Source organism: Coptis chinensis, chromosome 6 (genome assembly GCF_015680905.1).
Source record: "Coptis chinensis isolate HL-2020 chromosome 6, ASM1568090v1, whole genome shotgun sequence".
Taxonomy (NCBI): Eukaryota; Viridiplantae; Streptophyta; class Magnoliopsida; order Ranunculales; family Ranunculaceae; genus Coptis; species Coptis chinensis.
In genome coordinates this window covers 74052632-74057809 of record NC_141461.1, presented here as the reverse complement: position 1 = coordinate 74057809, position 5178 = coordinate 74052632, and the positions used below count along the sequence as shown (strand labels likewise).

At 33.5% G+C, this 5178-nt stretch overlaps 1 pseudogene; it reads right to left on the bottom strand.

Moving 5' to 3' along the window:
* Window positions 1-350: 350 nt before the first annotated feature.
* Window positions 351-824, bottom strand: LOC147494419 (subtilisin-like protease SBT5.3 pseudogene; annotated as a pseudogene).
* Between the last annotated feature and the right edge of the window lie 4354 nt (window positions 825-5178).

Sequence of the window (5178 nt, the reverse complement as noted above, 5' to 3'; positions counted from 1 at the left end):
TACTCATTAGTTGCATTTGATTAAATAAGTTTTTATTATTGAAAGAATCTCGGGTTGGAGTTTGATTTATCCATCTTCTATATATCATTGAAAAAAGATAATAAAAAAGTAATCAAACTTATTTAAATGATAGAAGATGGATACAAATTATATCATTTATATTCAAATAATTTCTATCATTTAATCAACTTATATCAGATAATACAAATTCAACTTATATCAGATATTAAGTATTCAAATTAATATTGTCAAATCTTATATATTCTCATTCATTCCGTTTTTGACAACAATTCCATACTACTCGTCTCATTATGTATACTTTATTAGAAGGAGATGAAATAAATTTTCACTTATGCTGCTTTCACAACAATAGGACTTGTTACATTATGTGTATGATCAGACCATACGAGCTTTCCAAATACGTAATGATTTGGTTCTGCATCTTTCTTTGCCGTGAAAGTAAGCGTGAAATTCTTTTCTTCACCAATCTCCTTGAATAGTAAGCTATCTGGTGTAATAGTGACATAAATTCCATGTGGTTCTTCAATATAGGCACTATAATTCCCTGGAGTACCAATATTTTTAACAAGATTTACTTTACGAATCGGGACCCAGGATAAGTTGGGGATTTGTGATTGTGGGTAGTTGAAGTTTAATAGATTGTAGTGATTGGGACACTGAAATGGTTGTTTAGAAAGTTTCGATAAGTGAGCGGCATTGATATTTTGCTGGGTACATAGAAATCTTAAGTAATCCTCAAATGTCAAATCATAGACTAAACCAGGATCTGCTGCATTTTGGGGCATAATGTGGCCTGCACCCATGTCGAATGGCGTCGCCGGCTTTCCGTTGTGATCTTTAATTGGTTGATTTGTGTTATCAATTGTACTTGCTGAGGATAAAAAAGAAGAATTTGTAAGTAATGGATAAAATGTTAAACGTTAAATTAAAACTGTACGTGAAGGCACATTGAATCGATTCTTTTATGCATCAAGACATACTACCCTTTCAAAAGAGCGGATACAAATACTATACTTTTCATAATTCTACCCCTGTAAGGACGGTTTAGATCTTCCTAGAATCAATATAGTATATTATTAATACTAGAATTGTCAAAGTAATTGAAATTATTAGGGTTTGAAAGAAACTTAGAATCAATTCCCCTTTCTACGTAGTGCAAGCTGAGCTAGTAAAACGGTTAGATCGACCATAAAATTACATGGTTTTTTATGCGACATATTGGACACATATGTTCAAACAAATTTGTCACTCCCACTATTTTTTAACTAGTATGATGTACGCACATTGTGCGTGTTATACAGTACATGCTTGTAAACACACACACACACACACAACTATACATGGGACCCGCATGTGGGCCCACAATATAAATTATTAGTTTAAAAATTCGTTTGGAATTTCGATTAGAAAATGTTGAAATTTATTCAAAATTTCTTACGGTAATTTAAAAAATATAAACTGTCAAAATTTAGGTTTAAGACAATAGTAAATGCAAATTTCTATAGGGGCAAATCTGGAAAAAAAATGACCAAGAGTCACACATAAAAAGTTATTAAAGTACTATTGTAATACTGTAGGTGGAGGTGGATGTGATTTTTAAAGTAGTAAAAATATGAAATCTATAATCAATATTTATGTTTTTTTCTTGGCTCTTTAATTTTATCATGTTTTTTGCTACCAAGGATCGCCAAATTTAAGGCGTGTTAATTAGTTAAAGCATCTTAGTAGTGATGCACAACAATATGCAAAATAATTAAGCACACCCTTACTCTTGAATCTTTAACAACATTACATTTAAATTGCAGTAAAGGCAAAAGCATAATGACATTCATTAGTATATATATCCCTACATATGAAAATGCTACAATCTAATGCACCGTTAGTTGGATTTTTTTTGTTAGATTCAACTTTTTTTTAAAATTCTTTTAACTTCGTTTCCACTCAAGATAAATATAAATTTTTAGGTCTAAAAGTAAGAAAGGTTTTTTGCAACTTTGTACCTTAACATCAGCAAATAAGGACTCTGAACATGGAAATGGAGAGAGTTATTATTGAAAAATGAAAACTAGTAACTTCACACCTGCGGTGCTCGTGTGTATGCCTCCAAAACAATGTAGAATTTTCATAGTGGCAATTTCCATAATTTAGTGGGTTTGCACATGTGATTATGTAACAATGGGTCCCACTTTCTCCACATGTAAAAAACTGAAAAAGTAGCCGATTAAAGACAAATTATGATCCCTACTTTTTTTAAAAGTAGGTTCAATACCATGTACAATCATATTTTTATCCTTTTCCACCATGCAAATTACTGTTTTTTTTTTATTGGTATAGTAATGTAGTTCAAAGGAAAGAGTGAGGATACAATCAGAAAAATAATGTATATTGTCTGATAATTTGTGCATTTGAATAAGGATTCTTTACGAACTAATATGTATAATTATGTTTTAGCCCTTAGCTTTAATTCAAAATACCATATCCATTGTGTTTTGAGTATTGTAAATATTATGAAAAAAATAAGAGAAGTAAATATTGGAAAAGAAAATGTTCGTGGAGTGGAGTGGAAATAACACGGTAGGCGGAGGAAGATTTTTTACAGAAATCGGATGCAATTGTACTAACCTGTGGTAATTATTGCAGAATGAATCATTGCAGGGCTCCAATCGGGATATAGTGCCTTAAGCTGACCAGCGACACCGCCACATGAGGTGCTGCCATTGATGTGCCACTACTAAATTTGTAAGTGGGACCTGGTGGAGTCGTTCCCGATGTGTCATTTGTTGATGCAGCTAAAATACTCGTACCAGGTGCAATGACGTCGGGCTGAAATGTATCAAAATTAGTAAGCTAAATTGAGACATGGAATTTCTCGCTTCTCACACAACAGCATGTAACTTGTGTTAACTTGAAGTTTTCGATAAGATGTACGTTTTCATGATTTCCGCATCATTTTTGTTATTCTTTTTGAGTTTTCGAGTAATTATGATTGGGATGAGCAGTAATTATTTCACGCATTGAGACATGTTTGGCGCGAACTAAAATACCATTACTTTCGTTTGCAAGATTATTATTTAAGGAGAGGAACTTTAGTATAAAAAAATAAATATAAAAGAGAAATAAAAACTAATGAAAAAATGTAACGAACCTTGAGAATCTCTGCTGTTATGCTATTAGGTCCTCGACTTGAGTATGAGCCAACTATTGGTGCTGTCTTTGTACCGACTTCTGTCATCACTGGTGTAATATAACCCACTGGTGACCTGTTATAGGTCAATGTGATTCAAAATGCAATATAAAAATATAAATAAATTAAAATAAATAAATAAATAAAATTAAGGGATGTTTTGCTTCTAGTCCTACTCTTTATGGTGTTATTAGGCTTCTATCTTCTTATTTTCAAACATTAGGTTTATATCCTACTTCGAACTCTTGATTTCGAGTTGACTGAGTTGACGGTTATGTTTTTGGGTTAATTTTAGATACCCCTGTTTGATTTTTTTTTTTATTTATTTTTTTTTTTGAGATACCCCCTATTTTGAAAATCGAGAGACATATCTCTGCAACTAACATCTCCCAACTCAGTTAAGTTAACTCACTAATCGAGAGATCTTTTTTCACCAATGAGTTTTGAGATTTTACATTTTTTTTTATCTTAGTTTAGGGTTATGGCTTGACCCTAACCTATAGTAAAATTTCAAGAAAATTGATCTTCATTGTCTTCCATTACATATGATTGTAATCTCATCTATATGAGGGACAAAGTAATTACAACCCACACAACCACTTCAAGTAGCTAGATAATTTGATGGTCTATTGGATTCTCTATAGACATGCATAAACGAGGTCTTCCAACATTTAGAGAGCGAGTGCGGGTGCGTGAAAGCACCAAGGACAAAAAAATTCTCACTATTGAAAGCGCCTTCAGAGCACGCCATCCACATATATGTAATTTACACTTTATTAAGTTTTACAAATCATAATATCAAAGAAATATTAAAATTTCAGAATAAAAAAAATAGTATTCATTTGAATTTTGAAGTAGTAACTATTGGCCAAATTTTCATTCGCCTAAGGAAATTACTTATATTATAATTTAGTCTTTTAACTATCAGCTAATCAGCCTATGAGGTAAGTGCACAATATTTATGTGTACTTGCCTACTTGTAGTTGGATTGATAATTTGAAAATGAGTATTATTCTTTTCAATATTTTATTATTATCCTTTTGAGTGTCTGTCTTTTTAATACTCGAGTATTTTTTAACTGAATTAGTAAAATTATAGAAAATTAGATATGCCCAATGTTTATGGTAATTTGCCTAAACTAAATAAGATTAAGAAGAGGGGATGGTTAGTATGGGATAGGTGAGACTGGACTCGGGAGAGCTGCCGACATACCTTTTAGTATGGGATCAAGCTTCAAACAAAAAGAGGAATCTGCTCAATCTTGCTTGTGTAGCTCATCTAGGTTTTTTTCTTTGTTTATATAGGGAACTAAGACCGCGTGAAGGAGTCCAGATGGAATTATAAAGCTTTCCATTCGGGCCCAATCTTGCTTCAAGATTGAATCAAACCTTCTCGGACATGTTTCCCGAGTCTACATGGTCGGTTCCTTGTGTAATTTAGCAAGACCGGACTCGGGCTTGCGCTGTACCAAGCCTGGATATCCGGCCAGTAAACAAGGGTTGGACCTGTTTGTTAATGAATATGAGCCATTGGGCTTTATTGGAACTGAGCCTTTTGGGCTTTATCCTGATAGATTCATGCCCATTACAGTTAGGGCATGTAGATCTGGGCTTGGTAATGGGCCTGTACCCGTTGGGGGCTACGATGGAGGGTCCCAAACGCCCAATTGCCTAACTGTTTGCTTTTTCAGTATTTCCAATGAAAACATAGCGGAGCAATGTAGCGGCCAGGTAGTGCCCTTGCCCACCTCAACTTGTAGACAAAAAATAAAATGTAGTGCTAACATCCTCTTGTATTCTAAATTAGGCCTAAGTTTTACAAGCCCAAAAAATGCTACACCACACCATAACACCCAGCCCACCTATAATACATATTGAACAAGTCTCTTGCTAGAACATGCAAATTAAATCTAACCACGGTAGTACCTATCGATCAACGAATTACGCCCAAGAAGGGGAATTACCCTAGCTTTA